This window comes from Ursus arctos, unplaced genomic scaffold, assembly GCF_023065955.2.
Source record: "Ursus arctos isolate Adak ecotype North America unplaced genomic scaffold, UrsArc2.0 scaffold_32, whole genome shotgun sequence".
Classification (NCBI taxonomy): Eukaryota; Metazoa; Chordata; class Mammalia; order Carnivora; family Ursidae; genus Ursus; species Ursus arctos.
The window spans coordinates 16,619,131-16,644,324 of record NW_026623008.1 but is presented as its reverse complement, the minus strand read 5'-3'; the positions used below and the strand labels follow the sequence as shown (position 1 = coordinate 16,644,324).

The following is a 25,194-nucleotide window of genomic DNA, read 5'->3' as shown; positions in this document are numbered from 1 at the left end:
ATCGCATTACCCCAAGATTGTGACCTGAGTCAAAACCAAGAATCAGTGCTTAACTGAGCCACCCAGGCACCCCACAACACCATTTATTTGAGATATGTTGAGGTTGCCTTGGGATTGAAGTGGAAGTTGAAAGGTTTTCTTTATTTTGGAAACACTCATTTGGAAAAAAATACAGATGTGGTACATTTGAAATGGTTAAACATTGTATAAGTTATTAGTTATAGAAATTGTATCCTAATAAATAATATCATTGTTAGATGACCTGTCAAGTATGGAGGAAATTTTGGAATGCATTGGTGACTTTAGAATTTTTTCATTTAGGGGAATTTGTCCTGTGGCAACACACTGATTCACCTTGGGTGATTTTATTTATCGTGATATAGTTAAAATAGTCCTCCAGTTTTTGTCATTGCAGCATGTCATAGTAGAATATAGTATCTGTCATTTCATGAGTATCTGCTGTGTAGCGGGTACCTGATGTCTACTAACTCTTCATTGTTTAAAACTGCCTCATGAAATAGGTATTGTTACTCCTACTTTACAGATGAGGAAAACTGAAGCTCATAGGGGGTTTAAGAAATGTCCCTTGGGGAGCAGTAAAATTAGGATTCTCGATCACTGTGACACAAAATCCATGTTCTTTCTCCTACTCTGTCCTTGGATTATAGGTCATAAGAATAGGAATAAGGAGGGCAAAGAGATAATTGATTAGGTGGTAATTCAAATCAGTGAAGTGCTACCCACATATTAACTGGTGTTATCTAGCGTTTTCCATCTTGTCTGTGTGTGGAGGAGTCGGGGAGGGGGGGGAGGGCTTCAAAGACCAGATATGATCTAGCCCTAGTTCTAGTCAAGGACAGTGACTTATCTTTTGGATAATGTCTCTCATATCCTTTTGTAGAGCTTTCAACAAATCCTTCATAGAAGTAAATGTTCGATTCAGAAAACAAACACACCGTTGACACAATTTCGGCAAATTGCTAGTCTGGGAGATGATATCTAAGGAATTTTCAGGGTCCAGCTTCTGGGAATGTGGGATTTGAGGGTCATTCTGCTTGAAAGTGTAGTTAGTGCTAGAGACTAGCTGTCTTTCATACCTGGCAACTTTTTTGGGTGGTATTTGCCTTTCTTAATTCTCCCCATTATCCACAGCCATAAAAGTGTTTAGCTTTTCTTCATGTGTGCTGTTGATAATTTCTTCAGTGTTCTCTCTTCGTGTTATAAAGCTCAGCCCCACCCCTCTCCACCTCATTCCTGCTGTTCTTTTACCAGCTGCTTGTATTGGGTCTGGTAGAAACTGTGCACAAATGTGAGCAAAGTCCTAGCTTCTTAAAATGTTTTCTCCCAACATTTCCTCCATCTCCTAACGCACAACTGAAAAAAATTTTTTTCTCTAATGAATGCTATTACTCGTATTTTTGCTGGTTGAATATTTTGTCATCCTTGGACAGGGGGAGCAATTAATATATTTCTAGTCCTTCACTGTTGCTTCTCGACCATTTTTTGCCATTTTTGCATGGCTTCTGATTTTTCAAAGTCCCTACCATTTGCTCTCCTCTGTTCTCATTGTGTTTGGTGACTTTCAGGATCCACACAGATCACTTTTCTTCACTGTCCCATTGCCTAGTATACACTTTGCCTAGGACCTCACTGTTACTGATTCTTGTCTGTCTTGGATCTGTAGATTGCATCCTTGCACTCTTTATTGAGTCCTTCCTTTGAGATTAGGAATACACTGGGGTCTTTTCTATCCTAAATAAATAAAATCCCCCTGCCTTTCTATCCTTTAGAGTTATTGCCATATTTTTTTTCTTTTACTCTCAGACATCTAAAAACAGAGCATTCTCTGTGCAGCCTTTTCTATCATACTCCTCATTCTTTAACACCCTTCCTGTCTTGTTTTTGTTTCAAACACTTTATTGTAAATGCCCTGTCAAAAGATCCAGTGTCCATATATTCAGTCATTTTCATAGCCTTTGTCTTCCTTAATCTCTTGTCAATATTTAAGCTATTGATCATCTTCTTCCTTAACCTCTGTTCTTTGGAGTTAAAAATATGTGTTTGGCCCCACTGAGCCTGGTAAGGCCATTTTACCTGGAACTTGGCTGGTTGTTGGACTCTGGTGTTCACTTTGGGGCCTGTACTGACTAGCAGAGAAGGGGTGGGGCAGGTTGGCGCTGTGCATCTCATCGTGCTCTGTACCCTGTGGACTTTTAAGTAAATAATTGATTTGACTTGCTAGTCTTCCTGTTCTCTCTCTACCTCTCTCCCTAATCCTGCTATGGCTTGTTGGTAAAATGGATTGCCCACTTCTGCTCTTGACTCTGGTTAAATACTATAGTACATAAAAGCAGACATTTCTTTTTTAGAGCAGACTTTTGGAAAGAATGTTATGAATTAAGTTCTTTGGTAAACTCATGTGAGATTTGAAATGCTCCAGAAAATTTGGGAAAGTTTAATGAATATCAGTGAAGTGGCCTTAATGAGAAAACTTTTATAAAGTCTTCTCTCTTATTTTAGTATTTTTTTGGAAAGCTATTTCTGGAAAAAAAACCCCACATCAGATTCTGTCATAGCAAAAATAATTACACTGAGAATCTCCGTATAATAGAATTTCTAAGCCCCATTTATTTTCAGGAGTGTTTGCTATAATAACCCAGTACTGTGACAGTTCCCTGGAGTTTATTAGGGTTTTGACCTGAATTTGCCAGGACAGTTTCAGAAAGTTACAGAGGTAGCTGGGAAGTAGTGGCATGAGCACATGTGGGTTAGGCTAATACAGATGGAGGACAGCAAAGTTTTGAGATGACATGATTTTTTAGAAGGAAACAGCGTTGAGTTATGCCACTTTTTGTTGCTGTTTTGCTATGTTAAATGGTCATGGAAGCCTTGAATCCTGAAAATTTTTTTGTCCTTAGAGATTTGAGTCATTCTCTGTTCTTAGATGTTTATCACCTTCCTGTACAGGAAATAGAATTATTCAGACAAGAGAGATGATAAAGAGGTTTGGACTAAGTGAGTCTGGAGGTTCTGGTTCTGTTTTTGTCATTATTTAGCTACATAGACTTGAGCAGGTCACTTTACTCTTTGGGCTTCAGATTTGTCAAATGATGTGAAGTAAATAATTTCTGAAAAGATACTACTATTTTAATTTGAGGTGTTTTGATTAAAAAGCCATTCACAGCGAGTCTCAAACTCAGTTTACCGATTAGTCAGAAATGTGATAATTTGTATTGAGATAAGTCTGTGACAGTTTGTATTAAGAGATAAGAGTTCAGTATGTCGTTTGACATGTAAGAAACGCTGCAGCTCTGTCTTCAAAATGGTAGACTAGATGCCTACATCAGCAGCAGTGTTCCATGGATTATAAGGGTACTAGAAAACATTACTGAACTATGGAGATACTGAAATGTGAAATCCAGTACATATGCCTATTTCAAAATGATGTGATAGCTTTGATGCAGATTTTTTAAGTGTTTGTTTATATGGAAAATAGGTAAAATGGCAGAGTGAAATATTAACAATAGTAGCTAATGACATTTGGTTAGCATTTCCTATATGCCAGCTGCTGTCCTCAGATGATTTTATAATGCATTTAGTCCTTCCTTAAATAATTCTTTGCGGTAGCTATTATCCCTGTTTTACACATGAGGACACTGGAACATAGTTAAGTAGCTTGCCCATACTGCTATTAAGTGATATATTGTCACATATATGACTAGGTCTGTGTGACTCCAGATTTTCTGTTCCACATACACATGTATCTGTACCACATACATGCTGCATTCAAAGTGCATACAGATGAAGGTATATGGTGGTGAGAACAAAGTAGAATTTAGATGTTGAATGTTTGACTAGGTTATTGTGTTTGCTTCCTTAAGCCATGTGCTATAATATTCTAACATAATTTTTATTACACATTACAATTATGTTAGTTTAGTAATACCACTCACATTTACTGACCAACATGGCCTGGGTTTGAATTCCAGATCCACCATGTGATTTTTGTGTAAACCTGGGAAAAGAACGCTACTTCTTTGTGCCTCAGTTTACTCATCTGAAAAATGGGGTTAATAGTATCTGCCTCCTAGTGTTGTGAGAAATAAATGAGGTGATGCAAAGGGCTTAGAATGATATGAAGTAAACATACAAAAAATGTTGGCTATTGTTATGTTATTCTTTTAACTTTTCCAAGTACCTTAAATAACCATTTTCTTCAAACAGCATTCCTGTGTGAGGGGTAGGGTCTAGAATCTAGCATATTTAGTCTCATTTACAAATAAGAAATCCATGAAGCAACTTGTCTTACGACATGAGAACAAAATTAAATGGAATTAAATTTAAAAGGTTAGTTAAGCCCGGTCTGAAAGACAAAAAAATGGTTTGGGATGAGTGTCATGTAATAGTCACCGGTCTTGGATAAGTAGGACAGGCCTGTGGTGTTTGGAACGGGAAGATCATTCCCAGCTACTCATTTCTTTTTCTAGTCCCTGATTCCCTTCCTGCTGTTAGAGGGGGATGTTGCTGCGTCATTCCCATGTCCTGGTGTAGCCATCTAGCAAGCTGAGAAACAACATTTGAAGGGTATCGGATTCTCTGGGAACTGAGAAAACAGCTTACCTTTTCTATGTGGAAAAGAAGGTAAACCGAGTGGGAGGTGTGAGCTACCAGTATGAGCTGTGCTCTCATGTGAGTTGTTTTATGGGTTTAACTCTTGAACTGCTTCCACTGAATCCCACTCTTTTGTTGTCTGTCAGTTTCCTGCAGTTGTTTAGAGGCATTTTTAGGATTCAAGTGCTTCTAGTTTTGTTTTATTTTTTCTAAAATGCTTCATGCGGCTTGATCTAGCTCAGCTGTCAGCGCCTGATTTTGCTGCAGTACGTGCTGCATGATCTCTGCATTGCTGGAACCAGATCTTGGTAAGACTTGCCTTTCCATCTCTTTGATGAAAAGATTTCTTTGCATCTCTCCCTCGGGCTAGTCTGCTGTAGCATTGGAGGCTCTTCCCTACTCTTTGGAAAAACCTAAAAAGAGTTTTTGAGAAGTAACCTTGCGTTGGGTTCCTCTTGGCTAGATTTCTCCAGCTAACGGCTGTTTGCTTTCCCTTAGCTCTAACACATAGGAACGATGTCTTCAGCTAATGTATATTGTGCCTGCCATGCAAGAGACTATTATTACCAGTCATTGGAAATGCAGAATGTAAAAATTGAAGCATATTGAATTAGACTGAATAATGATTAAGTACGGATGAAATGATATATCAAGAAGAGATTATGCAGACCTGGATTTAATTCCCAGTTCTGCCTTTTATTCCCAGTGTGTCTCTGGGCAAATTTGTTTAACTTTCCTGAATCTTAGTTTTCTCATCTATAGACTAGGAGTACTAATAATACCTGTTCTTAGGATTGTTTTAAGGATTGAGAGAATAAATTGATGACACTGAACAGAAAGCATGATACAGTACTGTGAAATGTTACTAGTCTTCCTGCAAGTGATTGAGTTTCTTGTTAAAATTGGTATTAGTACTTAGCTCAGGTTTGTTGCAAAGATGAAATGAGGATGGATAGACAGGTAGATAGATAAATAGCTGGCTCATAGATGTGACTTGTGCAAAAAAATACTGGAGCAACTGAAATGCTGGCAGTAGTGTTTCTTTGGAAGAGACGAATTAAAGTAGTACCCAAGTCGTACCAGCACCAGCAGCCAGTCAGCGCTGCTTCAGCAGTCTCTGTTACTCTTGCTGTACTGAGCTAAATATGTGCATTTGTTTTATGGATTTTGTATTTTGCCTGTGATTCAGTCCCTTCTTTTTTACACATAATCATGTTCTCATTCGGAGAGCTTAGCTTAAATTTTATCATGAAGTGCTTGTAGATCACTTCAGAGAAATGATTTGTCCCACTTCTAAATGCCATTATGATGCTTACATAGTATTTTTGCTCCCATGATCTGCCTGGAGAGAAGTTCTGTTCTATTCCTTCTTAAAATCTCATTCAGATCTCTCCTATGACCTTTCCTAACTCATTATCAGTCCACTCCTTCGGTACTTCTATGGTTGTAGTACATCTTCGGAAACACTTGTTGCACTTACCACATTATAATTATTTGCTTACTTTTGTCTCCTTATAGTGAACTATGACTATCATAAGAACAGAGAATTTTCTCTGGATTCCCGTTTTATAGCACATGCCTGGTTCAGTAAGTAATGATGAATTGAGACTTCGATGCATTAACCTTGTGTTGGTATTTTCTTTTTCCAACCCAAAAGGGCGTGGTGTCTCTCTGTGTGTTTTAAAATAAAACCAACAGGGGCGCCTGGGTGGCACAGCGGTTAAGCGTCTGCCTTCGGCTCAGGGCGTGATCCCGGCGTTATGGGATCGAGCCCCACATCAGGCTCCTCTGCTGGGAGCCTGCTTCTTCCTCTCCCACTCCCCCTGCTTGTGTTCCCGCTCTCGCTGGCTGTCTCTATCTCTGTATCTCTGTCAAATAAATAAATAAAATCTTTAAAAAAAAAAATAAAACCAACAGGGGTGCCTGGATGGCTCAGTTCATTAAGCGACTGACTCTTGATTTCAGCTCAGGTTATGATCTCAGGGTTGTGAGATCAAGCCGCATGTGGGGCTCCGTGCTCAGTGGGAGCCTTGTTGAGATTCTCTGCCTTTGCCCCTCTCCTGCCCCTGCTTGCGTACACACACTCTCTCTAAAATAAATAAATAAATCTTTAAAATAAAACCAACAAAAATATATATTGATGTAATTCACATACCATAAAATTCACAACCATCACCACTATTTAATTTCAGACCATTTTCATCACCCCAAAAAGAAACTCCATACCATTAGCAGTCACTCTCCATTCTCCCCTACCTCCAGAACCTGGCAACCATAATCTGTTTTCTGTCTCTGTGTGGATTTGCCTATTCTGGACATTTTATATAAATGGAAATCATGCAATATGTAGACTGTTGTGTCTGGCTTCTTTCGCTTACCACAGTGTTTTCAAAGTTCATCTGCGTTGTAGCATTTATCAGTACTTTATTTGTAGGGCCGCATAATACCCATTGTATGAATGTACCACATTTTGTTTATTGATCGGTTGAAAGACACTTGGGTTGTTTCCACTTTGGAGCTATTCTGAATAAGGTTTGCTGTACAAGTTTATGTGTTGGCACAAGTTTTCAGTTTTCTCAGATATATACCTAGAATGGAATTGCTGGGTCATATGGTGACTTTAACTTTTTGAGGAACTACCAGATTTTTTTCACAGCATCTGCCTGCACCAATTTGCATTCCTACCAGCAGTGTATGTGGGTTCCAATTTGTCCATATCCTCACAACCCTTGTTATTATCCTTTTTGATTATAGCCATACTAGTGGGTGTGAAGCGGTATTGTGTGGTGGTTTTTATTTGCATTTTCCTAATGACTAACGATGGTGCATCTTTTCATGTGCTTATTGGCCGTCGGTATATTTCATTGGAGAAATACCTATGCAAATCCTTTGCCATTTTTTTTTTTTAAGATTTTATTTATTTATGTGACAAAGAGACAGCCAGCGAGAGAGGGAGCACAGCAGGGGAGTGGGAGAGGAAGAAGCAGGCTCACAGCGGAGGAGCCCGATGTGGGACTCGATCCCGGAACGCCGGGATCACGCCCTGAGCTGAAGGCAGACGCTTAATGACTGCGCTACCCAGGCGCCCCCTTTGCCATTTTTAAAATGGCTTTTTACTGTTGAATTATAAGAGTTCTCTGTATATTTTGGACACTAGCCTCATCAGATAAGTGATTTGCAGATATTTTCTCTGAGTTTTTGGATCTTTTTTTAAAAATCTTTTTTTAAAAAAGATTTTTTGTTTATTTATTTGACAGAGAGATAGGGAATGCGAGCACAAGTAGGCGGAGTGGCAGGCAGAGGGAGAGGGAGTAGCAGGCAGAGAGCAGAGAGACAGATTCCAAACTCGATCCCGGGACCCTGGGATCATGACCTGAGCCGAAGGCAGATGCTTAACCAACTGAGCCACCCAGGCAGCCCTGAGTTTTGGGAACTATTTGCCTAGAATTCATTGCCCACCTCATATGTCTACTTGATATAGTAGAACTAGAGGTCCTAAAAGCATATGTTGATTGAAGGAATTGCCATAGTGCAGGTAGCACTGAAGTTGTGCTTTTCTAGAGGCCTTGGGTTATAAGAAAGATAGCGTATGACTCGGAACTAGGGAAATTTGGGTTTTAGTTGTAGCATTGCCATAGCCAGATAGTATGACTTTGGGCACATAATGTAATTCTCAGTTTTCTCACCTGTACAGTGAACGATTTGGACTAGGTAGTCTTTAAGGTCACCACTAAAGTTGTTTGAGTTGATAAGGTCCTTGGGGACACGTTATAGGTCAGATTAGACTGTCTCATTTGTTCTTAATACAGAACTCTTGTGCATGTTGTTACTTTTGCTAGAAAACTTATTTTTTCCTCTTCAGTCAAGAACCCTGTCTTTAAAACTAGTCATAGTAAATTCTAACCAGCTCCAGTCATATGAATAAACCTGGATTTTTATTAAAGAATTTATAGCTAAAAGAGACCTTTAACATTCTTTTAATCCAGTGTTCTCTATTACAAGTGATGAATTAGAGTCATAAAAAAGTTAAGGTCATTGATTTAATATCGCATTTGCTGAGTGTCTGCTATGTTCGTGGCTCAGGCTGTATAACTAGTTAGTGGCAGAATTGAGATTGAGAGCTGAGATCTCCTGGACTCTCGGTTTGCTATTTCTAGTATACCATTTTGCTGTGGATTACTAGATTAGAATCTGGTTAAGAAGTAGTATCAGGAATTTGCCAGTGTTTCAGCTAAGGCTTACAATAATTTGCCTCCAAATTCTGATCTTTAATTAATTTGTGGCATTAAGGGGGATCGACATATATTTGTTACATATTTTAGGTATAAGTTGATGGATAGTTTTAATTTTTAATTATCTTTCTCTTTTTCAAGGGCCTGTTTTCAGCCTTAGAGAATTATATGTAGCTCTAAGATCCCCAGTTGGCTGCCTGTGATTTTATTATAACAATTCCAGTCCAACACCATTGGTGTTATACTGTCCCAGCCCATGGTCTCTCTGGTCACTGACTCCTGATGGAAATGATTTATATTGGCCCTGTACCTATTCCTGACCACCTGTTCCTGTTAATGTGGGTTTTCCAATTCTTCAGTGGAATATGCAACTTCATCGGAATCACAAATACAGGGGTGCCTGGGTGGTGCAGTCGTTAAGCATCTGCCTTAGGCTCAGGGCCTGATCCCAGAGTTCTGGGATCGAGCCCCACATCAGGCTCCTCCTCTGGGAGCCTGCTTCTTCCTCTCCCACTCCCCCTGCTTCCGTCTCTCACTGGCTGTCTCTCTTTCTCTGTCAAGTAAATAAATAAAATCTTTAAAAAAACGCCAAAAAACCCAAAAAAACAAATACAGTTCTCTTGAAAATCTCAAGTCTCTACCTAACCTCACCCCGTAAATAGGTACTGGTGTGGGCTGATGGAATTATTTGAGTAGGAGCATAGCATATTCCCAAGGAGTCTGCAGTTATTTATGTGCAATGTCAAAACCCGAAAAGCACTTAAATGAAAAACATGATTCGCTTCATAGCAAAATCTGACCGGAACTAAAGTGAGACTTTTTATACTACTTAGTATGAATATTCATGTACAGATGAATGTATATAACATTTGTTTCATTCATTCATATAAATTCATTATTCATATAATAAATTCGTAAAATAAATTTCATTCATTCATATAACATGAAAAAAATATACGTATATATTTATATTTTTTTAAATAAACTCTACCCCCAGCGTGGGGTCTCAAACTCCCAACTCTGAGATCAAGAGTGACATGCTCTACTGACTGAGCCAGCCAGGTGCCCCATGATTATTCATATATTTAAACTGTGGAAATATTGATGTTTGCCTACTGCGTGTTGTCCTAGTCCCTATTATATTATAATCTTTCCAAAATCTAAAAAATTCTGAATTCCAAAATCTATTTAGCCCAAAACAAGGGACTGTGGATCTGTATTTGTTCTGTTGTTGGTAGTTGCTTGTTATAAGTGGATTCTTCTTGAAGTAAACCCCAGCAGGTTGAATTTTTGTACTGGGCCTTCATTGGGCAGCTAATTTCCACTACTGTGTTTTGTTTTTCAAAAGAACATTGCTGTGCCACCTATTCATTAATATTGCTGAAGGAGTTTTCTCTTGCTCTTTAAAAGAGTTGAGAATTCTTTATGGTTTCTTTCTTTCCTCTTCAATTATTATTTTTTTTTTGGAAAATTTCTAAACCTAAAAAATTGAGTGGATAGTATTATGAACACTCATTCACCTGGATCAGTGGTTCTCAAAGGGTTATTTACAGATCCCTGGGGGTCACTAAGACCCCGTAAGGGATCTGCAAGGTCAGAACTATTTTCGTAATAATACTAAGACATCATTTGCCTTTTTCACTGTGGTGATATTTGTACTGATGATGCAAAAGCAATCAATGGTGGATAAAGCTATTGGTGCCTTAGCACAAATCAGGGTAGTGGTATCACATTGTATTCGTAATTATATTTGTGACACACTTGCAGTAAAACAACAAATGTCAGTTTCATTTAAGAATGTTCTTGGGGCGCCTGGGTGGCTCAGTTGGTTAAATATCTGCCTTCAGCTCATGATCCTAGGGTTCTGGGATGGAGCTCTACAGGGGGCTCACTGCTCAGCAGGGAGCCTCCTTCTCCCTCTTCCTCTGCCTGCTGCTCCCCCTGCATCTGCTCTCACTCTCTATCAAATAAATAAACTCTTTAGAAAAATATGTTGATGCAGCAGTAAAAGTTACCAATTTTATCAAAGTTTGATTTTTGAGTACACATCTTTTTAATATTCCATGTGTTGAAATGGGGTGAAATACTTCTGCATATCAGGGTGTAGTGTTTATTTGAAGAATTGGTTCGAGTTGCAAGCTAAACCTCTTCTTTCATGAAACATCATTTTTACTTGGAAGAATGAGTGACAAGCTGGTTACTCAGATTTGGGTATTTGGGAGACTTTTTTTGGAAATGAGTGAAATGAAGTTTGTCACTTCAAGGAAAACAACTGGAAGTACCTATTGCCAATGATAAAATTCAGATTTCAAGCAAAAATTAGAATTTTGTAACATATCTATCACTGTGAGCTTGTCAGCTACCCAACACTTAGTCTTTTTTGACAGGATTGGTGGTGTATTAACAATAGTGATTTTTCGATACTATACAATGAAATGTGTCAGCATTTAAGATCTGCATATCTGTCAGCTTAGTGAACCAGTATTCATCAAATGATCAAGGCATGATTTTATAAAAATCATGCTTGGTAAAAGATCCATTTGAAGTGCGAGATAGATCAATGGATTTTAATGTGACGGAGTATGAAAAGTTCCTATGGATGTGGGTTCAGATTCCATATTACAACTAACCCGTGAGAAACTACTACTTGTCAAGTTATGGTATAGTATCATAGAAGAATATCTCTCATCATCTTAAAAGGCTGTCAAAGCACTCTTTTTTCAAGTGCATAGTATGTTGTTATTTTCTTCTCCTACAACAAAATGCCATATCGTAAGCATGACGCAGAAACAGGTATGAAATTGCAGCAACTGACGTCAAAGAGCTTTGCGGAAGTGCAAAACCAGTGCCACTCTTCTTATTAAATTTTTTGGTTTTGGAAAATTACTTTCCATAAAAATGTTACTTATGGTAACATAATGAGCTTATTGTAATTTGAAAATCAACATGTGTTTTACAATTTTCTCAGTGTTAATTTCTTATATGGCAAATCTAGATTCATATATAAACAAAAGCCCTTTGGGGTCTTCAGTGATTTTTAAGAGTACAAAGGAGTCCTGAGATAAAAAAGTTTGAGAACTACTGATCTAGATTTATGATTGTTAATCTTTAGAGATAATTGCTTTTTTTCTGTTTGTCTAATTTTTTCTGAAACATTTGAAAGTAAGTTGCATACATCATAGCCTGTAACCACTAAATAATTCTGCATTCAACCTTGATACAACATTGTCTAATGTTAGTTCATATTCAGATATCCCAGTTGTTCCATAAATGTTCTTTATTGCTTTCCCTCCCCTTTAGAATCCACTTCAAGGATTTCTTGTTACGTTTGGTCCTCCTGTCCCCCCCTTTTTTTTCCTCCTGTCCCTTTTAATCTAGAGCAGGGATTGGCAGACTTTTTCTGTGAAGGACCAGATAGTAAATATTTTTGGCTTTGCGGGCCGTACTATCTCTTGAAGAGACAAGCACCCATAGACAATATGTAAATGAACGGGCATGGCTGTACTCAAGTAAAACTTTAGTTTGAAGACCCCTGATCTAGAAAATCTTCACTCTTAACTTTCGTGTGTGTGTGTCTTTGATAACACTTTCTCTTTTAAAGAGTCTGGGCCGGTTATAATGTCCCATAAGTTGGATTTGTCTGATTCTTTTCTTTTTTTTTTTTTTAAAGATTTTATTTATTTATTCGACAGAGATAGAGATAGTCAGCGAGAGAGGGAACACAAGCAGGGGGAGTGGGAGAGGAAGAAGCAGGCTCATAGCGGAGGAGCCTGACATGGGGCTCGATCCCATAATGCCGGGATCACGCCCCGAGCCGAAGGCAGACGCCTGACCGCTGTGCCACCCAGGCGCCCCTGATTATTTTCTTATGCTGAGATATGCAGGGTAAACATTTTTGGTAAGAAATAGTACATAGATGACGCTGTGTGGTTCCCTTTGTATCATATTGCGAGACACATGTTAGTCTGCTCCATTATTGTTGATGGTAAATTAGACTCTTCATTAAAAGGTACTTAATAACTCCCCTTTGTAAGTAATCTGTGGGGTGACTTTGAGACATTGTGACTATCTTATTCTCCCACCAAATGGTTTTAGCTTTCGCTGATGATCCTTTTTTGAATCAGTTATTACTTTGGTGGTTGTGATTATAGTTCTTAATATCTGCTTAAGTAACAACAGCAATAAAAAAACAAATTGTATTTTCAGAATAGTGCTCGTGAGCTTATTTAGAAAGCCCTATTAATATATATTGTTACCGTGATTCTGTGGTTTAGTTTCCCATCCTAGACTGCCTCCCTGGGAGGGTGAGGCTGAAGGACTGGGTCTGCATGTGTTACACTGAACAGCTGCTTTCTAGAAGCAAAGTTCTAAAATATGGTGTCTTCTTCTGAGCCCAAGGTTGCTTAAGAAGGACCTGGCCTTGTCTGGGCTGGATATTGTCTTTGCCATGGCTAGTTTTTCCTCTTCCTTACCTCTTTTGCCAATATTTCATGTGTTTTAGTGGCTCAGTTTGTGGTCGTATAGTACTGTCTCGATCAGTTTCTGTCTACTTGTATGTTAAAGCTTGTGCTGAAAACCAGGTAGTTACAACTTAGAAAAAAAAATTTTAAGAGGGACATTTTTCCCTACTACCTTCTTATGAAATTTCAAACTTACAGAAAAAGCTAATAGTCTAATAAATACACCTTTTAGCTGGATTCAGTAATTGTTAACTGCCATATTGTACTTATGTAGTATGTATGTATATTTGTATATATGTATCCATTTTTTCTTAACTATTGGATAACCTGCAGATGTGTAACCCCCTAGAATAAGGGTACTGTACTACATAACCACCGTACTGTTATCACACCTGACAAAAGTATGTTTCTAATATATAATATCAGTTCATATTCAGATGTTTCCAGATTTCTCAAGATTGCCCTTCATAGTGGATTTCTGAGAGATATTCTCTCGAAGAACAGTAGTTGATGAGAGAGTGATGTACAGTTGAGCAGTCAAGTGCTCTATGTAGTCTCTGACAGAAAAATAACTACACATTTGTATGGTGCCCTGCAGGTAGCTGCAATTAGTTGCATTTCATTGGCCAATAAAATGAGGTCATCTCATTGCAGGGGAGGAGGCTCAGGACTTCTTTAGTTTATTATGGTCAAGTGTTGCACCTTTCAGAATGTCCGTGAACATGATAAATTGAAAACATAAATGAGAATGATGTCTAGCCTAGTGCCTGGCTCATAGTAGGTACTTAATGAGTATTTGTTGACTTAATTAAAGATGTAATTGGAAGCATGTGCCAGAAGACTATAATTGAGCATTTATTGCAGTGCATTTAGTGTCTGTTAGGTGTTTGTAGGAGAGAAAGAAGTAGAAAAATGGTATTCATGCTCTTGTGGAGAACTCTACAGTATTAGGTGAGAGGAAATACTCTTTTTCCTTAAACCGATCTTTATTGAATAACTATTATATTTATAACATTGTACTGGTGGGAGTATAAAGGAATGACAAGTCTGTACTAACCTTAAGGACTTTTGCATAATAGTTGGACTAATGTGGTATAAACACACAAAAACGGGCACCTGGGTGGCTCAGTTGGTTAAGCATCTACTTTCAGTTCAGGTCATGGTCCCAGGGTCTTGAGATCAAGCCCCGCATGGGGCTCCCTGCTCAGCGGGGAGTCTGCTTCTCCTTCTCCCTCTGCCCCTCCCCCCAGTCATGCTCACACTCTCTCTTTCTCTCTCAAATACATAAAATCTTTAAACACACACACACAAATGAGTGTACTGTATAAGAGAATAATATCTCCATCATGATAGTATGTGCTTATATGCTAGATGGCAGTAGGTGCTCAAGAAGGGAAGAATTAATGAGTAGTGAATGTGGAACAGTTCCACTGAAGAGGACATGGCATTGAATTGTTTCTTGAACAGATTTGATGAGATGGAGGAGGAGATGACGGCCATTCCGGGCAGGGGAGATGTCCGGGCAAAGGTATAACATGAAGGAATTTGTCCTCAGGAAATAATGAGTAGATCAGTCTGTCCAGGGAAAGGAAAAGATAATGACTAGCATGCCAGGGTCTTGAGGGACAGACTAAGGAATTTAGACTTCAGTTTGCAGTTGTTATGGGTGCTTCTCATAGATCTTATTTGTGCATTAGTGCCTTGTATTCTGAATCTGTTAATCAACTAATACTTATTGCTATGATACTCATTGTATTCTTTGAAATTCTAACAGCCTTGATCACTTGCAGATGTTAAATTGTGATTCTGGCGCATGGTTTGTATGTAGATATAGAAACAGATGCAGAAAACGAATGAACCAGGAAAAAAAATTCTTTTAAGTGATCTTACTTCCTTGGGAAAGTTTGATGGGGTGCGATTTGTATCACTAGTAGGTGCTGAGTAGTTGAAGGGTTTTGTTGAGAGATGGATTAGGGGAGATGTTGAAACTGTAAGAAAGGCCATGCTGATGTTAAAATGTGTTGCAAGATTCCAAATATCACTGTCATCTTTATAATCTGTATTTTGATAAGGCAATGATCACTTATGTTTGAGGGCCAAAAATAAGAGAATGTGAGACCGGTGGTGAGATTTTATCATCTTGATCGTTATTTAAAATACAACCACAAGGGGGCGCCTGGGTGGCGCAGTCTGTTTAGCTTCAGACTCTTGGTTTCGGCTTAGGTCTTGATCTCAGGGTTGTGAGATCGAGTCCCCCTTTGGGCTCTGCATCTGTTTGACACTCTCCCTCTCCCTCTGCCCCTCCCCCACCTCTAAAATAAATCTTAAAAAATCGTACAACCACCTACACATACAATCCTGATAGCTCCTTAATTAACTCACTGTCCCACCTAACCAATTCCCACTTGTTTAAGAAGGACTTTATCATTTCTTACCATTCTCGGCCATGTCATTGATAAATGCACTTTATGACATTAACTAGGACTAATGCTATATAGTATTTTATTTAAGATTAAGATATTTAAGATTATTGAGAATTTTTTCTGTATTCTGCTTATTTTCTCTTTAGCTAATGGAAGACTAAGCCAGTATATAAACTTATGCTGTGATAGTGTTTATTGGCTGTCCCTAGGAGTCATAGCTTTTATAAGCTGGAAGAAATCATCTGGACTCTTGTTTTAATCACCCTGGTTTGTAGATCTGATTTAACTGAATGGGTAAGTGCCTTAGCATGAAGGGAAGGAATTATCTGGATATAGAGGAACCCAGGCTCTCCTTCCCTCTCCCCTCCGTACATTGTGGTGAGATCATTCATGGTTCTTCTCAAAACAAAACAATATATTGATGTTTATATCCCAGTTCTCTGCTGTTGAGAGCCTTAATGGTGCAGTTGGAGAAATAGGACTTAAGACATAGGGGCGCCTGGGTGGCTCAGTCATTAAGCGTCTGCCTTCGGCTCAGGGCGTGATCCCGGTGTTCTGGGATGGAGCCCCACATCAGGCTCCTCCGTTGGAAGCCTGCTTCTTCCTCTCCCACTGCCCCTGCTTGTGTTCCCTCTCTTGCTGGCTATCTCTATCTCTGTCAAATAAATAAATAAAATCTTAAAAAAAAAAAAAAAAGACATAAAAAGGGTAAGGCACATCCTTCCCCCCCCTTTTTTTTCTTTTTGACTATATTCCCTATGCTGTACTTTTTATCCCTGTGATTTATTTTGTAACTGGAAATTTATTTATTTTATAACTTCACCTATTTCTCCACCCCTGTCCCCTCTGGCAACCACTAGTTTATTGTCTTTGTTTATGAGTCTGTTTCTCTTTTTTGTTCTTTGTTCTTTTGTTTTTCAGATTCCATATATAAGTGAAATCACATGGTATTTGTCTTTGACCTATTTCACTTAACATAGTACTCTCTAGGTCACATCCTTCCTTTCTTTAGGAAAATTTAGGACTAGTTGGAGTTTAGGACAGTGACCTCTTACATTGCTTCCACATGTAGTGGAACTTTTAATAATGCTGGCCTTATAGGTTGAGTCTTATATCAGATTTTTATTCTCCTATCCAGGTTCAGATCACACTAGTAAGTATCTCTGTATAATGCTGTACAGTTTATGAAGTGTTTTTATAAGCATTATCACATTTAAATTTTAGGACACTACTGTTGGGTGGGGAGGCAAGAGCATTTATCACTATTTTATAGCTGAAACTTACCTGAAACTTGAACTCAGATTTTACTTCATGTCTGCCTCCTAATGTATGAAATGACACTGCTTTTATGATTTCATTTGCTTTATATCCAGATTTCCATAGTAATGAGTTATGTTTTGATAGGTTCCATTTTGGAATAACTGAAAAAGCTGTGTTTTCCATTACTTATTCAAATGTAGTTGAAAGAACATGATTTTTTTTTTTTTTTTTTTTTAGCTAAAGTTGGACTGAAGAACTTGATCTTAGGCAGATTCTTGAGTTTGAGTTAAAATGTCCTGTTTAACTCTCATGAATTCAGCAAACATTTATCAAACGTGTTCTATGTGCCAGGCTTAGTGCAGGGGACGGGAGATGGGGGGAGCCTTGGAAATGAAAGTGTTAAAATGAAAAAAGCAAGAATTTTAAGTCAAGTAGACTTGAATTCAGAACCTAGCCTGCTACCATTTTATTTTATTTTAAAGATTTTATTTATTTGAGGGGGAAGAGAAAGAGCGAGCGAGCAAGAGAGCACGAGTGGGGGGCAGAGATAGAGGGAGAAGCAGACTCCTTGCTGAGCAGGGAGCCAGAAGCAGGGCTTGATTCCAGGACCCTGGGATCATGACTGAGCCAAAGACAGGCGCTTAGCTGACTGAGCCATCCAGATGCCCCCTCCTACTTATTTATTAGTAGTAAATTATTTAACTCCTTGGAGCCTCAAATTCCTGATCTCTAAAATGGGGATAATATCGGTTTTGTAGGATTATTTTGAGGATCAGGGTGACGCATATGAACCATTTGGTATAGTCTATCTTTAATAAGTCATTATCACCCCTAAGCAAATGAATAGTCAAATGTGTGTGGGGAGAGTTCGCTGCATCTTGACAGAAAGTGTTTGGCTGACCTAATGCAGAGTCGAGTGAAGTATGTTTGGCTGCCAACATACTATGTTCTGCTTTTGTTGAAACTTGCAGCTCTCACACTGGCGTTTGCCAACATTGCATTTGACTTCTCACATAGTAGAAGCCAAGTCATTCCTATGGAATATAAGTCATTTGGAAACACCTGTAGGCTGGACCTTTAAACCTCTATTGCAGTTCAGTTGGGGAAACAAAAAATCCCACATTACCATAGGGTGGTGAAAGTCATGTGGCAGGGAGCCTTTCTGGGCTGGCACCCAGATTCAACTTCCTGAGCGATGTAGCCATCTAAAGGATGACACTGGTGACAGTGCATATGGCAGGCAAACTGAGTGGGATGAAAGACCAAGAACTTGTTTTGTTTTGTGAAGTGGTGTTTTATTCATTTGTAAACATTTATTGAGCATTTACTATACGTCAGGTACCATTCTGGGTGCTAGGAATGCAGTGGTGGTGGTGGGAAAGCCCTTTTTCTAGTAGGGCTTATGTTCTAGTAAGGGAGAGTGTAAATAAATACAAAGTATAATGAATCTCCAGTAATGCTAAGTACCATGAAGAGAAATAAAACAGAAAAAGCAAGGACCAAGTTAGAGAAAGGGTGCGTTGTTTTAGAAAGGATCTCACTTTAGATGGAGTGGAAGGGAAGACTTTTCTGAGAAGTAACACACAGCCCAGAATGAAGCCAGTGAGTGACCATCCAAGGAAAGGAACCCGGATGTGTGTTTCAGTAACCCTTTAGAAGGGTCTTTGGTATGAGGAGTGGAGGTGGCACTGACTTCGGAAGTTGCTTTAGGAGGTGGGAGGGGGGATTACCTTATTAAAGTGCTTAAAATTAGCATATTTATTCTCAATATGGGAGGGAGTGGGTCTGGTACTGCTGAAAATCAGCCGGGCATCTTTGGAACACATAGTGTAGGTTACACCTCCCAGAAAATGTATATTTAGGTGTCCAGGAGAGTTAACAATATCCTTTTTCCTCACAGTATTTTAAAAAGCGTAATCTTTGGACCTTTTCTATCAATACAAATGCAAATCCGTGGGCTCCACAACAGATCCAATTAATGAGACTATTTGAAGATGGTTCCTGGGAATCTGCAGTTTTAACAAGTAATTCCATATTCATACTGAGGTTTGAAAATTACTATTTGTAGTTTTGTTGATAGAAATCGTCTTTATCCCATGCTTAGTGGGTGGGCAGGCAAGTACTTGCTTATTTAAGATTCATTACTTTTCATAATTTGCATCAGAGCTTGCATTTCCTTTTGCATTGATTCAGTTGTTGGCTTTAATCTCTGATAGACTGTAGCCTCTGTATTAAGATGTTTTGTTGATGAGCCAGCAGAAAACCAAGCTGGTCCTCTTTGCTCACATTATTTGGCGTTTTCACGATCAGCCACATCCCTGGGAAGGAACAGACTTTGAAAGGAGAATGCTGCATTGGCTGTGTGACTTAGATGCTGTAGAAAAAAGCTTGCTTACGCTCATTTTGTCTTGTTTTGTTTTCTGTTAATTGAAATTTCTAGTTATTGTGATTAAGGTTTTTACATTTTTTTCATAGGTCTTTAACGTAATGTAAAATGGTAAATCAAAGGGAAAATAGAGAATGAGGATATTGGGAAAGTATTTAATATATTTAGTGGTAGACAATAAATACTCAGTTTGATTTCAGTGGAGGGGCTGGAAACAATCAGCAGTGGCAAATTTAAACCATCTGTAGATGGTCAGACCAGATCCTTAAAGGCGTCACAGCCAACATTCTAGTGGGCACACTGTTGAAGAAAGTATGCACTGTTTCCCCCATGTTGAATTTTAGTGGTACCCTTGATGTTCATTGTCAGGTTGTGGGAAGGCTAGTAGCTTCGAAGCCTATCTGCCAGGGCCCATCTCCAGGCTGGTGGCCCAGCTTAAGACTTTCGTACCTTGCCTCTTGGGTACTATTGTGGTTACAGTCTTTCTTTGGCACCTCTTGGAAAGAGGTGGAGCCTTTTAGAACTTGAAAGGACCTTCGAATGAATGAAGTCTGTATTTTTTATCTTACTGTTAAAGAAACCAAGATTCAGAGAATCAAAATTTTTCTTGGGTGGACCGGCCTAGATACTGGATACTAGAATATGAAGTCTGGTGATGTGGTTTCCTTCGATAGGGTCATCCAGTTGAGTCATCTTTTTAAAATGTGCCTCTTTCCCCAAAGCTGTTCCCGTTCTGCCTCAGGGTTCTCATAGCCCTTCCATTGTAGCACTTGGTTGTTTTTGACTTTGCCTGGCCAGTGATTGGGAGGCCCAGGTAAGGTGTGGGTGGGAATTTATATCTTGCTTACTAGTAAAAATTATGTAATGTTTAAGAGAAAAGCTCTTGAAATTAAGGATCTGGAGGAGCAGAAGCTGGCCCTGAGTCACTCCACAAAGCATCAGAGAAGGAGAGTTCACAGAGTTGGTCTCTTTGCCTTGAACCAGATATTTACTTTCTTTTCCCCCCCTTTCCTTAGTCACTTGACTCCCATAAACTCAGTCTTATGAAGAGGTATGGTGTGGCTTAAGGGGCTTGAGTTGGGATTCTGGACACCTAGCTTTTAGGTCCAGTTTTACTCCAAGCCTTCATTTTCCTCTCTTTGGACCTTATTTCCCCCATCTTTAAAATGAAGGGCTGGATAATTGATCCTCTAAGATCTTCTTAGCTCTGATATTCTTAGATTTCATGAATCCTGGAAGGGTCCGACGTTGTTTGGTGAAGGGCCGCAACTTGTAGTTTGCTCTGACACACAGCATAGAGTCTGTATGGGAACTTTACCACAGTGTACCCCGGGGGATCTCAGGCTAATTTTTTTCAGTAGGAATGTTTCTGAGAGTGGATTTCATAGATAAGCCAGTTTTTTCTTTTTTAAAGAGAATGTAAAAGGTTAAAAATAAGAGTGAGAGAAGACTTCAGAGTTGGATCTGTGGGGAGTATATTACTGTGTGTCCCAAGTAACTGTTCTAGAACCGCAAATGCTTTGTTCAGTCTGTATAGGGTGGCACAGTAGTATGGCATTCTTCTGATGCTGTTGAGAAGAACAAGGGGCTGTAAGGAAGTTCAAAGTCCACAGTTAGTTTCCACCTTTGGAAGAGGCGTGCCAGCTTACCTCAGGGCCCAACGGGAGGGAGAGCTACTGAGGACAGGATTTCTAGCTTCATCTAAGCTCCTACTTCCTAGTGGAATGATTTGAGCCCCTCTCTCGGCTCTGTATGACTAGAAAATCTGCAGTTTAATCTTGGGTTGTTTGGCTTAAATTATGGGAGTTTATTCCCCCTAAAAATGTTACTTCAACCTGAGGACAGCTTAATGATTCTTGTAGGGTTCTCAGAGCTCTTTGGGGATGAGTCTGTCCCCAGAGCAGGCTTGATGGCTGTGTTGTAATGACCTAAAGCCAGATACAGTCTGGCTCTGTACTGGAAACCATGTACCCTCGTGCTTCTTCTTTCCAGTGGGTGGGGTTCCCTCCAGTCCTGCCTGAATGAGAAGCATTTAACTGGCTTCCTGGTCATGCCCTGTCTTGTCCTTCATTTTTTGCTTTTCATTGTTTGCTGTAGCTCAGCCCATCTAGTTGTGGCTTTACACAAGGCAGTAGCCTCCAAGCTTTGTACGTGTTTGTAACTGAAAAAAAAAAAAACTTTAAAAGCTTCAGTTAGGGCAGAGGAGTTTCCGTCTCTTGCTGTGTTCAGGGGATTAGGGTGAGGAGTGGGGAAGGTGGAGAGGTGGGGAGACTGGGATCCAAGAAAACACTCTAGATGAGGAATTTGAGGAAATGGAGCTTTGGGTTGTTGACAGGGCAAAAAAACTTGAGGAATGCTCCTGTTTGATAAATGAGCTATTTTTAGTTTGCAGAATGAGAGTAGTTTCACCAGCATAGTGGAATCTTCAGTCATGTTTGTAACTTACTGAGTTTAGGCTGTGCTGGAAACTTGTCAGGTAACATGCTAATTTCCTCCAATTTTTAGTTCTGGTCTGGCTTAACTCCTGTAGTCCTGTGGCTGGGCCTCAGGGCATGTGAGTGGAGAGTAGTTGGGGGAGGGGGAGAGCTGCCGCAGATTGAGAAGCTCCTCAAGGAGAGAGAATCTGTATGCTAGGCCCCCACCCTACTCACGCACTGGGGCTATAGGTCTCTTCGTAGATGTAAGGTGGTGCTTAAATTCAGAGTGATTCCTGGTGCGCCCCCAAGCATGACCTTGCGTGGAACTGCCTTAGAATCTGATTTGCAATTTTTCTGGTTAACTTGGCATTCTGTGCCCATCTTTCTTGGTCCTTAGTTATTTTACTCTGCCTTAGTGATTTTTAATGGATTTTAAGCTCCCAGTTATCATTTATGCAACACACTTTTATTCAGTGCCCTCAGATATGTGTGCCTGGCATTATTGTAGTGCTAAGTGCCCTTTGATCTTTGTTTCTTAAAGAATTTAGATTCTATATGTGTTTTTTCTTTGTCTGTTTGTTCTTTTAAGATTTTATTTATGGCAGAGAGAGAGAGAGAGCACAAGCAGGGGGAGAGGCAGGGAGAGGGAGAAGCAGGCTCCCTGATGAGCAAGGAGCCTGATGCTGGCCTCTATCCCAGGATCCTGAGATCATGACCTGAACAGAAGGCAGACCCTTAACCGACTGAGCCACCCAGGAGCCCCTATCTGTGTTGTCCTGTTGAAGAATGTCAATTTAATTACTTAAAGTATTTTAATTTGTAATTTTGGGAAAGCCAGTTTATGTCAGTTACTCGGACACAAAAACGTGTTTAGTGGTCTGATTTTAGGTACTATATGGTCATTTAGAGGAGCTGGACCTTCCTAACTGGGATGTGCCCTTTGCTCTTGTAAGAATTCACAGTGGTACGGAGAAAATGGTAACAGCAGAAGTTAGTGAGAAAATACTGGAGCAGGTACAGACTGAAACAGCTGTGCTTGGCTGACAAATACCCCGAGTGCTGGAGGGCTCTCTGGTCGGCAGGGTTTAGAGCTTCCCATTGGAGCAAATTTTGCTCTTATTTCTTTAGCTTTATACACAGGGAGGTTAGCCAGCAGCTTTTGAGTGTGGCTGTTTGTAGTCTTGGGATTTTTCTCCCTGGGCTGGCCTTATTTTTTGCTTAAAGCATAATAAAAGTAATCTGTAGGGGCACCTGGGTGACTCAGTCGGTGAAGTGTCTGACTCTGGATTTCTGTTCAGTTCATGATCTCAGGGTTGTGAGATCAAACTCCGTGTGGGGCTCTGTACTGGCGTGGAGCCTGCTTAAGATTCTCTCTCTCGCTCTCCCTCTGCCCCTCCCACCCTCTCTCTAAAAAATAAAAGTAATCTCTATAACTGATTCTCATGGGGATAAGGAAAACTTAAGAGGTAGTTAGCTTAATAAAGCAAAGCACCTGGTGGACTGACTGATCCATCTTATTTGGGGACACTGGGGAGTGGAAATGGTGAGTTTCCCTTTCTGGGCACTGAAGACGGGCTGCCTATGAAAGCCTTCTGTTAGAAGCTTTCAGCTTGCCTTAGGTTAGCAAATTATTTAAAATAAGAGCCTCTGTGTCCTCACATATAAGATGGGTTTGATAATACCTTCTCATAGAGTTGTGAGAATTAATTGAGTGTATGGGAGTGAAGGCACTTTGAAGTATGAAATAATGTATAAGCATTAGGTTTTATTATTAGCAGGTATATTATTTAGGGAACAAGAGGTGTGGACTTTAGAGGCCTCTGGTAGGTCATCTCTGGGGAGCCTTTCTGATGATTCTGGGCATCCTAGAATCTGGACTTCCTTTAGTTGGTGTTAATAAAATAATACTCAATGTTATTACTCAGTTTTACATGTGGGAGGTGAATTGTTCTTTCTTATATAAGTACACCTGTGCTTGTAAGAATATAAACGTAAGCACTTCTCATAGTGTTCAGCTATTTAGCCATTGAACATTTACTGAACTATTACTATATGCCGAGTTCTATGCATGTGCTTGGATTTGGAGATGAAATACTATAATCTTGGCCTTTTAAGAGCTCACAGTTTGGTGGGGGGAGATAAACAAGTAGATAATTACAATACAGGATGGTAAGTGCTATCTATGTAGAGGCAATCCTAGGGTCTTTCAAAGGGGCCTGTTCTTACTTGATGCCTCTTACCTTCCTCTCCAGACTTTGTTTAAAAGCTATAGGAGATCTTAGGGAGGCCTGGAGAGATGAAGCAGTTTGCCTGAGGTCATACCCATAGCTAGTTGGTAGTGAAGCTAGAACTAAAATATGAGTTGTGAAATTCAGTCTCTTACAGCTTTGTTCTTAGTTCCATTAGCACTGACCTCAGTTTTTCCTCCCTTGCCCTAGATTCCCACTCTTCTCGAAGAGGTAACTCTCTCTGTCCACTCTGCCCCACCATCTTTTCAAGCTTTGGTTCTTACTACCTTGTCTCAGTTCTATTGAAATGGAAGGAGGAAGGCTTGGGAGTCTTAAATTTGAGCTCACTGAGGTAGAATGGTCCTTAGCATTGGCCGCACATTAGAATTGCTTACAGAGCTTTTATAAAATACTGATACCTAGGATTCTGATTTTTACTCCCATATTTGTTTGCTCTTTATTGAGATAACTTATTTTAGTTTAATATTCCACAAAGGGAACACATCAGTTAGAAATTGTCTCTTCCTCAGAAGACATAATTTTTTCTTTCTCATAATTTCTAAGGTCACTGAACTTGTCGTAGTCTGTGATAGCTCAGGTCTGTCTTAGAAAAAGTTTGAATCCTATGTTGCCAAGCTTCTAGAAGTAGACCCATTAAAAACATTTTTTGGTAAATATTTTATTTAGTTAGAGAGTGTGCATGAGCGGGGGGGGGGGGGGGGGGAGGGGGAGGGGGAGAGAGTGTATCTTAAGCAGGCTGCATGCCCAGCAGCTCAGTCTCACAACCCTGAGATCATGACCTGAGCTGAAATCAAGAGTCGGATGCTTAACCAGCTGAACCACCCAGGCACTCCAATACTCAATGAATTTTTATATATATGTATACTGTCATGTAAAGACTGCTCACATCAAAATCTGCATCAGGTCAAGATAGAGAACATTTCCAGAACTCCGGAAGGCTCCCTTGTGCTTCTTCCTCATCAGCACTGGCTGCCCAAGTAACCACTTATTGTGACTTCTGTCTCCATTATTAGTTTTGTGTAGTCTTGAGTTTCATTTAATAGTATATAAATAGAATCAGTATGCACTCTTTTGGGTCTGGCTGCTTTTGTTCAACATTGTGTCTGGATATTGGATATTCATCCATGTTCTATGTAGGAGTATGCAAGTGTTTTAT

At 39.6% G+C, this 25,194-nt stretch overlaps 1 protein-coding gene across 8 annotated transcripts in view; it reads left to right on the top strand.

Moving 5' to 3' along the window:
* LUZP1 (leucine zipper protein 1) overlaps positions 1-25,194 on the top strand; it is a 117,092-nt gene that overhangs the window by 15,347 nt on the left and 76,551 nt on the right. Inside the window, exons 1-2 of one of the 8 annotated variants that reach the window (XM_048221697.2) lie at positions 15,873-16,020; positions 18,887-19,010. The exons of 6 other annotated variants lie outside the window; for them this stretch is intronic. The gene's annotated coding sequence lies outside the window, so the exon portion shown is untranslated. Of the gene's footprint in view, positions 1-15,872; positions 16,021-16,426; positions 19,011-25,194 lie in introns of those variants that run through there. One more of the 8 variants, XM_048221696.2, reaches the window with a different exon arrangement.